Source organism: Pteropus medius, unplaced genomic scaffold (assembly GCF_902729225.1).
Source record: "Pteropus medius unplaced genomic scaffold, Ma_sr-lr_union100, whole genome shotgun sequence".
Taxonomy (NCBI): domain Eukaryota; kingdom Metazoa; phylum Chordata; class Mammalia; order Chiroptera; family Pteropodidae; genus Pteropus; species Pteropus medius.
In genome coordinates, this window is record NW_024349797.1 from 13660042 (window position 1) to 13673573 (window position 13532).

A 13532-nucleotide genomic window follows, 5' to 3' on the forward strand; every position below is an offset into this window, starting at 1 on the left:
TGAACTCACTAGCTTGTGCTTATTCTTCTCTTTGCCTTGGACTTGGGGAAAAGGTCATGTTTGAACGCTTATTTGTTCATATTTGTCTGTCCTCCTGCCCCCCACCAACCAGCCCTCGGTCGTAAACTCAATCAGGGCACCTCAGAATTCCCTCTGCCTTCCCCACAGGAGGCCCCTTGAAATAGACCCGACTGCATCCAGAATCTGAGAATTATTACTTATTTTCTCATTTTACTTGAGAATGTTTCACATTTTCTTATCTTCCTTCAGAGAATTTCTGTGAAACACCTTCTCTAAGGTGACATAACTATATAGCTGTCTCTGGAAAAAAAAAACCAACACATTTTACATCAGATTCATTTCAACCCTCGATAAGAAAGTAGTAGATATGCTTCTCATGGAAATGAATTCTAACAAAAGGGTGTATTCACACTTTCAGCCTAGGAGCCTGACCTACAATGGCCAAGAACACGTGTGCAAAGAATGTGAATGCCTTCTTTTGCAGGCAGAAGGAGCAAATGACTAAAGACTTTCTATCCATTCATCTTGACCATTAACCTACTCCATAACTAGCCAAGACAATTGTTCTGAAGGAAACCAGTTTGCAGACTCTGGACCGGAACTAGGACTTTCGAGTACAAGTAAGGATTTAGACCAGCTTAATTTCTAAATTCTTGGAAGACAAAGACCATGTATACTAAAGTGGCCTGCACAGTGCCTATTTGCCATGAGTGAAAGTCTCCCTTATGCCTTGAGACGAGAACTCCATATCTGGCCTCTCTATCCCTTGCAAACAGCTTGCAAAGGGCCTTTGACATCAAGAGCTGTGTGTTGAATGGAAAAACGAATGAATTCTCATAGTTCCCTTATTATTTTTTGGTACATAGAAAACAACAAATTTAGAAATCTTTTAGGTTAATTCTCATTTAAATAAAAAATGGATTTTAATATCATTTCCCATTATCAGTCAGGACCATATATTCTTAAGTAATAATAATTATAATCATTTTAAGAGCTGCCATAAAATGAGTATATACTATCTGCCAAGCACTATGCTAAGTATTTTATGAGAATTATTTAATTTCATTCTTATACCATCTCTATAAGCTAAAAAGCATCACCTCCATTTTCAGATGGAGAAATGGGGGCTCAGACACCTGACATTATTATCTAGGAATCCGCAGCTCAGAAATAACACTCAAAGTCATTCCTGTAGGAAGAAGAAGGACTGGAATCCAAAAGTGTGGCTGATACTCTAACACCCACTGCCTCTCCCTAGGGATTTTGGGCCATTTCACCAAAACCAGTCCTGCCGTAGGCCACAGCTTCTATGGTGTGTGCACTTTATATGGTTTTGCTGGAAACCCAGGCCATCCCCTCAATCCTCGAGGCCAGTGTTCTTTTCATTCTGTTTTGCAGTCCTGTTCAGGCTTTATGGCCTCTCTCTCAGGAGCTCTAACTTCAGCCCTCAGGCCTTGGCCCCACCACAGCTGACAACCGAATTGCAAAGTCATTCTGTCCAATTAGATAAACCCATTTCTCTTAGGCTAGTTGATGCTGTTCCAGAATGGCTTATGATGGGCCAAAACTCTAACTGGTTTTAAATAAAGCAAGCTCTCCAGAAATCACAGATTTCTTTCATCTGCTTTAGCTTGTGATGACAATGGGACAAACATTAGCGTGGAAGCTGTCCCCTCACTCCGCCGATGTCTTGCTTTGTGACTTCTGGGGCTCTCAGTTTCCCTATATAGAGAATATAGACTCTCAACCTACCTCACAAAAATGATTGCCATGACCAAGTGAGACAGCAAAACGGCTTTGAGAAAAAATAACTGATGCCTTCCAAAACTAAGGTGTTAACATCATCATACCTCTTCCAAATGGTGCAGGTTATGGCAAATACCAGGCATTTAGAAAGCCAAAGCACAGATGCAGAAACCCTCTCTGTTACCTATATGGGGATTTCCATTTAATTAAAAAGTTTCCGGGAGACACGGAAGGCCATTATCAGAGGTTCTAACCAGACAGCCAACAGGAAAACTCTCTGTAGTCCATGAATCAGCCTCAGCCAATAAGAAAACTCTCTGAAGTCCATGAATCAGTCTTTGAGTTTTTTTGTTTTGTTTTGTTTATCAACGTTTTGGCCCCGTTGATGATTCAAGCATAACTTCCTTGGTATTAAAGTAACTGGGAACTGAGATGAATTGCCCAGTTTTTAATTACATTTGGCCTCTTTGTAGCCCGTGTTGTAAACACCGTGTCTATCAGGGCACTGTGAGAACAGGTGATCTGTCATTGGCTATTCTGAAAGAGCGTTGGTGTCTGAGCAGTTTATGATCACTAAGATAAAGGGTTCTAGCCTTCTAAGAACCTAACACACACATTCTTTGTCTGGCTTTTTAAATGGCTTAAATGATGAGAACATCACAGGAAAACAAACTGAATTGAGTTTGTTGACTATTTCACACCCTCTAACCTGTCCAGCTGTCTCTGCCTCTGGAGGCATCAGACTCCATTTTGAACATGAATCTCTTTCTTTCTTTCTGGAGCCTCTCATTTTCTCCACTGTATTCATTCAGAGGGAAAAAAAAAAGACCTCATAAATGTCATTTCATATTCCAAGCAATTTGCTATAGGCAACTACACCATTACTTTGTACAAATAAATTTACATAAATCATTATTAGAATGTTTTATCTTAGCAACATTATTTGGTTCCCAGAGCACAAATTAAATGCATGCTTAAAGCAGAATATTTTAAATTTATTCCTATATTGTTTATGAGACAGGATTAGAAATTTCCATCTAATTTTTCTTTCGTAATGGAATTCCTTTGGTTTTCTTTGTACATGGAGAAGCCACATATATAATTTTCTGGGGTTTCTTGAAGCAAGCAATGCAATAGATGACTCTGCCACATCTGGTTCATTTTTCAGAGACCGTTCCCTTTGATTCCATGGCTTTGGTTTCGAACACTGATTAAGAAGGCCAGGAACCGGGGAAACTAAAACCATCTTGTGAGTGGATGGGTTTTTGTTTGATATTATTCTGCAAGCAAACTGGGCTTTGGTTGTGGTCCGGCTTTTTATTTTTATTTTATTTTTTAAATAAACGAATTTGTAAATAAACTTCCTGAAAACAGAGCTAGTTTCTCCTGGCTGTTTGTGTTGGGAAGGTGCCTGTCTGGATCGACTGCAGAGCACATGGCAAGTCTCCACTGGCTAGTTCTACTCCACCCTAGATTTCAAAATAAAGTCTTTTCTCCCTATGGAAAACACAGTGCCCAGTTTTAAAACAAGCTGCACACGTCAACGTCAGGGTAGTGGGGACAGAAAGGGATTGATGGGAAGTCAGGAGACACACTCGCCAGCCCTGATCCTGCTACTTGCTGGTTCTGGAGATTCACGAAGTGAACCCAAGGCTCTTTTTCTTGTTGGGTCATAAAGGGCCTGTAACTTTCTACCAGCCTGTGGTCTGGGAACAGATTCCCAAGCCAGTGTCAGGGAAGTGGAGCCCCACGTGGTCCAGAGCTCGATCCTTGTAAAGGATGAGTGAGGCAGCCCCATCGGGCACCTAAGAGGACAGCGTCAGACAGACCGAGGCTCAAGGCAAAGCACCGTCACTTGACAGCTGTGTGATCATGAACGCGCCAACCTTTCCTGCATCTGCTACCTCGCCTTGAAATGAGATTACTTGTACCTACCTCACTTTTTTTTTTTTTTTTTTTTGGAGATTAAATGAAGTAATGCAGGCAAAAGTTGAGAACAGTGTCTGACTCTTAGAAAAAGCTCAATAAATAGTAGGTCAGAGTAATCTCAAAGGATGACCAGTGGGGTCAAGCTGGGGTGGTCACCTCATTTATTGTCTACGCCCAGATATTTCTGGGCGTGAAAGGGAGGATGGCGTGATAATTATGTTGGGTCATGTGGGGAATGCTAGGACGGTCCCAGGCATACCGGGGCGTTTGCGACTACCCTGACTCCAGCCCATCACCATTCAACATCTAAGAAACCCAGTAACAATTACATCTTACATCTTTTATAGCTCGCTATACCTTTTACAGCTCTTTCATACATCTTATTTGTACCTTTATGAAAGGTACAAATGTGAAAAAATGTGGGGCTGAGTTAATTACCCTTTAATAATGAACAAACAAAAGCACAGGAAAAGTATGAGCTTTCCCGCAGTGACACAGTATCGAGGGAGCAGTGGGGACCCCACGCATTCCTCTCGTTCTCCCTACTCCCCAGACTCTGACGGCGAGACAGGGTCATGTGACTAATTCTGGCCAATGGCCTGTGGATGTCTAAGGCACTGAAGAAGGAATGTGTGTTCTCAACTTTTTTTCCCCCGTATGTTGCAGCAACCAGGAAGCCACATTTTGAGATGTAGGTGTCACAAGATGGAGGAGGGTTGGACACTCAAAGCACTGGACATAGGACAGCCACGCCGGTACAATCCAACTCTGGGTGAATGAGAAATAAACCAGGACGCGAGCTTGCTAAGGTAGGTGGAGTCTGCCAGGGCCGGCCTGCCAGGCCGAGCTTGCAGGGGCCGGGGGGAGAGAGTGTAGACGAGAGTAAATAACCAGGTAGACAGGCAGAGGCCAGGCATGGACAGGTCCAAAGAAGCAGAAAAAGCCAGCAAGGTGGCAGCCAAACAAGAGCTGAGGCAACAACGACCGCTGTCGCTGAAGGCAGCTGCCGGCCACCGCCCCTCGGTCACAGGGCAGGCGGGGTTTCCCCAGGAAGCCGTAAGGAACCCGGGCTCGGAAGGGAAGTCCGGCTCTGGCTGTGTCAGAGGATCGGCGCTCTCTGAGCCCCGTCTGATCCTGATAGCCAGGGCCTCGCCGCCCGGGCTCACTCCCACCTTCCCACCCAGGCACCGAGCTCCTGTCCCCTCCCCGTGGCCTAAAGATCCGCAGCGACAAAGCCCTCCCTCTCCCATGAATTCTTCCCTAATTATTTCAATCCCACTGCTGAGAGCCTCTCAGTTCCCTGAACCGGAGAGCCGCCATCCGTGCCCATGCCCAGCCCACGCTGCACCTCCACCTGGCACTTCCTCATGACTGAGTCCCGGGTCTCTGGCTGAGCTGCGAGCTCCGTGAGCAGCTCCATGTCTCCTCCACTTTATCCTCATCTGTCCGAGAACACATAACCAGACTGAATAAATACTTACAGACCTCAATGAAAAGGTACAAAGATGAGAAATATTAATATAACTCGAGTAAAACATGGTGTTACGGGAAAGAAAATGATTTAGAGGAACTACGGTAGAGGCTAGTTTCTACACAGAAAATTCCCAGCAACGTTCTGTTGCTTTGTGTGTCTATGACACACACCAAAACTTTAAAGGAAGATGTGATTCAATGTTTTCATTATCTTAATGCCTAAATTGGATTGATCACATTGTCAGTCAGATCAGCTGCATAAATTGATCATTAAGAAGATTGAGAGGAAGAGGGGGAGTATACCAATTGATGGAGAAACGATCAATTTGGCATTTGCATTTAAATATAGCTTTGGCATTTCATTTATTCGGTGCAATCTGTGTGAGGTGTAAGCGGGTCGGGGAAGGCAGAGCTTGGTTACCTGAGTCAGAATGGGTCCAGGAAACCGAGGTCAGCATCGCTCCAGTCACAGAAAGGACAAAGAAGCCTCCATCATCACAAGAATGCCGGTCTCATAGGAGATGATGCTTCTAGTGGCTGGCGGAGAGGAGCAAAAGGAAGACAAGATTAGAGCGGAGGAGGAGAGAGGACCCTCTCAACTACAATGGATGTCATCTCTGGCCTGACTCTAAAAGACGACACACTTCACTTTAAAAGTCAATTGCAACAGTACCTCTTTATTTCTTGGAAAGTTACTGAAGCACTGGGTCTTTCATGATGGAGTGTTCTTGAAACTGTCTCATGGGACATAAAAGGACCCAGAAATTTGAAAATACATGCCATAGACATTGCAAGATTATTTTATTTTACTACAACTGCTTTGAGACATTTGTGAGATCAATTGATTGTACTATAGTTGCCACTGAAACACTTGTCTATATAAAGGAAAAACATCGGCGCACCAACAAGCATTCAAGGCCAGTGTTCTACCATGTGGACCATCCTCAATCCACTGGGTAGACCAGGTACCCAGGTTGCAAAGTCAATAACTATTCTGTTGTAAAATAAAATTACTCTGGCTCTACTCCTGAGGGAAACATCCCATCAAGCTAAAGCTCACTAACTGGGCTACAGGTTTTTCAGCCACACTTAACCAATAATGTTACAAAAAAGGAAAGTTAGTACATGAGATAGACTGCATAATAATTTGATGGAAGACACATCAGTAGACTCTCTAATAAAAAGAATAGTATTACCGTATAAGCGTTAGTGTGAGAATGTTAGGAAATAAATTCACTAAATCAGCGGTTCTCAAAAGGCAGTCCCCTGGAACAGCAGCATCAACGTCATCTGAGAGTTTGTTGGAAATGCAAATTCTTGGCCCCCACCCAAGACCCACTGAATCTGAATATTTGGAGGTAGGGTCCAGCAATCTGTTTTAATAAGCCCTTCAAATGATTCTGATATACTTTAGATCGTTAATTTATCCACCCATCCGAAGACATTTAATCTGTTGTAAAACAGAATTATCCTACTCATGTTAGACTTCAATTAAGGGCTAAGTATTGAGCTGGGGATTAGAGGGAAGAAGGAAGGGGTCGGAGAGAGATGATGATGAAATCACCACCTTTGAGAAATGTATTTTCTACTGTGTGAGATAAGACATGTATATAGGCAACTCGAATACAGACAGATTGTGTTATTTTCTCTAACAAACAGAGGGTTTCAGAGGAGACATTTGTTTCTGGTGGGGGTTGGGGGCCGGACAGGTAAGCAAAAGCACCAAGAGAATAACGGTACCAGTGGACCTTGAGATTGAGACAGGATTTTGACTGGTAGGAATAGGCGGTAGCTAAAGCAAAGGCCCAGGGGTGAGAAAGCATGAAGGCTATTCCGGCGCATGGAGTATCCAGGTCTGGCTGATGTCAAAGACACTTGAAGGTGACCCGGGTGAGACAAGGTCACTCCCAAGCACAAACAGGTAAATGCTAGGGGCCTTGTGGATTCTCTTTCATGTGTGAAGACCACCCAGCAGCATTTGTTACTTATGTTTAGAAGCCGATGTCGGATAAACTAGATTTAAAGATTTCTAAATCCAGTTTGCTTTTCTGTACTTTTCGGACTGCATTTTCTGGAGGGGAGCATCTCGGCTGCTTCAAGTTTTAACTGCTGAAGGTTTGCCCAGGAGGAAGACACAAAAGGACATTTTAAAGTAGGCATGAATCGGGATGTCACAGTAGCCTCGGGCCATTCTGCAAAGGGGCAAAATCTTACCACTCCTAAAAAGCCCCTGAGGGCATCTATGGTTTTAGCTTCATGAAATGACTGAGGTGGGCAGTGGTGTGCCTTAGTCACAGGAAAAATTTTAAAGGGGGTTGGGGAAACGCGTGGAGGTGATCAAAGGTACAAACTTCTAGTTATAAAATAAATAAGTCCTGGGGATGTAACGTACATCACGGTGAATACAGTTAAAAATACTGTATTGCACATTTAAAAGTTGCTAAGAGAGGAGATCCTAAAAGTTCTCATCACAAGAAAAACAATTTATTTGTAACTATGTAAGGTGATGAATGTTAACTTATTGTGGTGAGCATTTCGCAATGTATACAAACATCGAATCATTACACTGTACACCAGAAACTAATATAATGTTATATGCCAATTATACTGCAATTAAAAAAACTTAAAACATGTAGAAACAAGTTAAACTGATACTGAGCTCCTCCGAGTAGAGAAAAAAATGCTTTGCATGATCAAGAAGGCATGGCTTTTGATTTTAGAAAACTGACATAAGTATAATGCTTTATTTCCTGATGTTTCTGGACGAATAGAATGATGAGATACTGAAAATGTTGTTTGATATCTGATGGAAAAGAAGCTGGATTCGGTATTGGCGATATCTGGTCGCTCGCCCCAGCTCTGCCACTTAGCCATCCGAGTCATATGGGCACTAAACCTCAGTTTTTTTATCAATCAAGAAATAGAGGAGCTGACTTGCCCTGTCTTCTTCGAAATTTGAATAAGAAAATAGACATGAAAATTATAAAGTGCAATACTGTGCAGAGGTATAGAATTATCCTAGTCATTGAAACAACTGGGTACTAATTAACACTTGTTACTGTATTGGCCTTTGAAAATATAAAAGTAAAATGTTTCTTATGGCCTTGACACTCCTTTTAAATATTTGCAGATAACCGCGGTTCTGGAAAAAAAAAGCTTGGCATCAACCAAACCCATGAAACATTTCACAGTATATCTTTTACTTGTGATTTTTTTGTTTTGTTTTGTTTTAAATTTATCCTCCTGACCACGATAGAGCATCCAGTTATCTTTCAGCAACTCCTGGTGAGCACAACTCAGTCTTCAGCAACACAGACACATACGATGGTGATAATTTATCATCTCGGCAGTAGTTTTGTCCCAGATGGACCATTTACTAATTTATTTCCATATGTAACTGGCAGAGAGATTAATCAGGCTTCCAACTTGGAAACCTGAATTGTGCTTTATTCCCTTAACAAGCTAACTCTGGACAAGAGGATGTACACGTTTATATAGAAAACCGAGAGTTCCTCTTTAAAAGCCTGTTGGCCTCAGGCGCAGGCCTTTGAAAACACACACACACACACACACACACACACACACACACACACACACACACAGGCTTGCTCATTCTGTCAGTTTGGAGGGCTGGTTCTTTCTTTAGACACTCATGGACTTCCCATAGGAGCTGGGTCTAATATAACTGCAGGCACACATAAGCCCAGAAACGTAACACCAAATCAGGTCCAGTTGCAGCCCCAACCCCCTCCCTCTGTGCAAGCTCCGGTCTCATATTTCTGAAACTGAAGAGATCTTTTTGCCACAGTGCTGCACCCAGCTGGCCCAGCTGTGTGGTGCCCAGGCACTGGAAAGTATGTGCTTTCTTTTTTCCACTCTTTTTAAGGGTCTGAACTTGACTGAATTCAGCAGCTGCCATATTCTCAGCGAGGCGATGGCTAATGAATTGTTAGCTTTGCTCCCAGTTCCCCTGAGCTCAACTCTCAGTCCACTTTTGTTTTTAATTCTACCCCGATGATACCAGCTTTTGGCAAAGAGAGTAACGGGATTGTTGTCGGAGGACAGTGTTTACACACAGAAGGCCAGCCCATCCCAACCCGGGCAGGGAGCACGAGCTGACCGGTAATGTCTTAAGTGGAACCCAAAGCCTCTGTCACAAAGGCTCAGTCGGCAGGGCCTTGTGGAGATACTGCGGGCTGCACCCACACCCCTGGGTCACTAACCACCCACGTGGCTCTGGCAAAGCCACTTCGTTCAGGTTCACAATCCTCTCTTTAGCAGTGTGAGGAGTTCAGTTCCGTAAGGCTCCTTCTGGCTCTAAAATCTTGTGATGTTATGAATATGAAAAAAAAATTAACTATTCCCTTGGTCTCTGTGTTTAGATGGTGCCAGACAGCCAGGAATTTGGAAGACTATGGAAGCGGCTGAAGTGACCCGAATGCTTGGTGACACACAGTGCCTTAGGGATCTCAGCATCCAACAGGCTCCCTTTAAGCAGAGGACACAGCATTTGAAGATTGTGGATTGTGTAACAATCGAGTTCGAGAAATACAACAGTTTGAAGTACTGTTCTAGGCATGGCAAAAGCGAGTGAATGTAAGTCACGGCCCTTGGTCTTTAATTCACTTACATCTCGGTTAAGGAGAAAGACAACTAATCTTCATACAGTGAAAATAAGTGCTATAATTGAAGACGAAGAAGCTATTATGGGAACATGGAGGAATCGTCCCATTGAGGGTGAGAGGGGAAGCTCTGGAAGGTTTTACGGGGGAACTAGAATGGAAGCTAGGCCTTGCAAAGCAACGATGCGAGTCAAGGCATCCATCTGGGCAGAGGCAGCAGCAAGAGCAAAGGCCTAGAAGCTTCCGGGCATGGCCAGGACACAGTATTTAGTCCCCTAGGGCAGTCACAGGATGCTGAAGGGAAAGAGGGCCCAGTGAGGGGAAAGGCTGGGAAGGGAGGGGTGGCGGAGAGCCCCGGGCGCCAGCTTGTGGGCCGGCTTCTGCCCTGTGACCACCGAGAGCCTTCAGAACTTACTGGGCAGCGGAGCCTCGGGAAGTGGGTTCTGGCAATGCTATTACCATTTAAGACGAGTAATAAGATCAGTCTGTACCTTCATTTTTCTCTCATTCATTCCATGCTGCCACTATTTGGGAATCCCTCAAATTTATTATTTTTTCCAAATCAATTTCCTGGCCCTTCAAATGGAAGCAACTGAGTTTCCTACAAGCACTGCCAGGATTTAAATTCAAATGACTGCTTTGGCCTGGGGCTTGACATTTAGGTGTGTTTTTCTATTCTTACGAAAGAGTTAAAATAACATGGCATAGACTGGTGGGGTTTGTTGTTGGGGTTTTATTTATTTATTTTTTTTTTACACTGGAAAAATATTTCTGGGTGATGAAAAAACAAATACAAATATCTCGACTGTTAGAAGGGCCTGTTCTAGCAGTCCCAAACAAACGGTGAACTACTCATCCAAAGTAGTTCATTGAAACTTTTTAGACTCCCGGTTTCAGAACCCAAGGTTAATAAGCTCGAGGTTTCCAGAGCCCCTCAAATAATAATAATAGCAGAATATGATGTAAACCCTCACACCAATGGCATTCGGTTCCTCTGCCTTGGGCGGCCAAGCACAGGTGGCTTCCTGCAGCTGTCACAGAGAGATGCTGCTCACCATGATACACGGGGCCCTTGCCAGGCAAGCCAGGGCATGGGGGAGGGGTCTGCAAGTCTGTCCTCCCCAGGGCCCCAGAGACGGCTGGTGTCTCGAAACTACACAGGGACGAGCATGGGAGTAGGCAGGGAGCCTCCTCTGAGAAAGGAGCTGCCCTTGGGTATGAGCCACCATAAAAAAAAAAAAAAAAAATTCCCTGTAGAAGACACAAACTTCCCCTCCCACCTCTAGGTGGCTCAGACCACAGATGGGCACAAATGGGAAGCTTCAACAGTAGTTTCATTTTGGATCACCTTATTTAGAAAGGCAAATCATATCTATCCACTGAGGTAGAACATTCTAGGGTTCAAGTCCCTGATTTAGAATGCAAAATCTGTCCCAGCCCTCCATAGACCCAAGGGTTCAGGAAGCTCCCGACGCACCCCCACCCATAGGTGTTGTGTTAACATTTAATCCGATAATTACTGTGAAAAACAACAGGCAGTAAGAGCTGTAGATAGTTTCCCATGTATATAAAAAACAGTCTCATACACTACAAAAGAGTTGCGTGTATCATGCCACTTTTCCTAAAAGTCCACTTATGGTCAGAAAAGGAATCCTGCTCAAATAAACAGATAAGCTTAAATTACAATGCCATTTTACATTCTCTTCACTGATACAAGCATAATAAACCTATAAGGTAAATGCAGACTTAAACTGAATAATGGGCATACATAAAAATATTTTGACATTAAAAACTCAGTATAAATTGAACTACGGCGTACTTGAAAGCTCCTGCAATCATAACGTGCACATTGAAATCCATTAACCTAATACCTAGGCTGCTATTCAAAAGCAGAGGTCTAGCGTGTAAATAAATACCCATTTGAACACTTCTCCTCCTAAATTACTGTACAATTTGATTGCAAAGTCACACACTTACAAAGTCTATCATCTTTACTTGGTTGCTCTCTAACCAACACTCAAGTCTTATCGGGCTACAATGTGGCAGCATAATATAAACACAGAGACCAGCAAATGGTACCAAAAAGTAGCAGCAAATGTCAAAGACAAGCCAGGGTCATCCCGCGAAGAGAGATATTTACATAAGCATTCAGAAAAGACAATGGAGCTCCAATTCTCTTTAACTGCACATCCAATCAACCTCTCTGCTTCTCACCTGATCGTTTTTTATATAAAAGCAATCTCTACGATGATACGTTCAAAGACCTTAGTTGCCATAAAGTCAGCAGCAGTTAAAGATTCTGTTGCACATTAGATTTGCTTTAAGACTCAGCTATTTTCAACCAAAGCTTTCATCCCTCACCCATCACTACCCCCTCCAAAAAATCAGCTTCACTGACAATATCCTTCTTAAATATGTCATCTGCCAAGGCCATTTTCTTACCTTTGTAACTCACTCACATTTGTTTCATTTGATGATATTTACCCAAGCAAGGACAATTGTTTGACTGGAATCTTGCAACTTTCAACTTTGCCCAGATTTTGCTGTCGTGAGGAAGGGGAATGCCGAATCCCCCCAATTCATCACTCAGCTGAATCAGAGCTATATTTTAAATTCTTTTACACTTACTTAATATAGTGCGTGCTGCCTGTCCACTGATGCGATATCAGAAACCTGCAAGCTACTATTTCTGCAACTGTGTCACTGTAGATAGTCTGAAACATGTACGTAGCTGTTGCCATGGAAACAAACACAGCTAGGGTAGAGTGCCACGCTGTGTTAATTCCTTCACCCATGAACCCCAGGGGAATGCTAACATTCATCTTCTTTCTCCTTTAGTCTCACACTGCTTTAATATTTTTTAGCATTATCAAATGATGTACTAAATACATATGGTACACCTGAAAATACGAATGGCCAAAATGAGCTGCGTGCCAACCTAGCCTGCTCAGTATCTGCTTAAGGTCGTGCAGCTATGAAACAGATCTTTTCACTAACTTCTCCTGGGAGAAATAGAGAACTTTGTCTCTTTCTTTTAAAACGGTGTGGGTAGGACAAAAAAGGTGAGCATCTGGTCTCACCTAAGAACAGTTACGGCAGAACTGCACCGGAATAAAGATGCCATCAGTATTGTGCCTAATCAGTTCTGTGAAAGGCGGAGGGAGGTTTTGCAAACTTTCTGAGGTAGATCCAAGCTAAGAGTTGTTTTCTCTTCCAACTAGAACTGCATTAGCAGGCTGTAAATCCAATCGTTTTAATTAGGCGAAAGCATAAACCTCAACAAGGGCTTCATCTGTCCCCGCTTCGTCTCTGCTCCCAAGCCCATGGAAGAAGGTATTAGAATTAGTGAATGAGAAACGAGATGGAAATCTGCCACCATTCAGAAAGAAATGTGATTTCCCTGGAATCCAAACATTCTTTTATTTGCTGCAAGTTCAAATCTCTGCCCTTGTCAAGTGTTTGGACTGGTGGAGAAAAGTCAAATTCTTTCAATACACCTAAAAGCCAAAATGTGTAGATATTGGTGCATTGGGCCATCTTGCTATTATTCAAACTGGTGGTGCGCCACTTTAAATAATGGGGCTGCTCAACAAAGTTGACAAAAGTAAGCTGTTCGAAATCTTAATTACATCCTATCCCTTGGGCTAGTTAATAATATTCAATCTAAATGAAAATGGCCACACTTTAGATTTGCATACTGATGTGTTTCACTTGAATATAATTTTCACACTAAACAATCAA

General features: G+C 43.0%; 1 protein-coding gene across 1 annotated transcript in view; it reads right to left on the reverse strand.

The window, feature by feature from the left end:
• Nucleotides 1-13532, reverse strand: part of LOC120619596 (forkhead box protein N3) — a 190161-nt gene that overhangs the window by 96733 nt on the left and 79896 nt on the right. The window contains exon 2 of the mRNA XM_039883992.1: nt 5591-5706. The gene's annotated coding sequence lies outside the window, so the exon portion shown is untranslated. The remainder of the gene's footprint in view (nt 1-5590; nt 5707-13532) is intronic.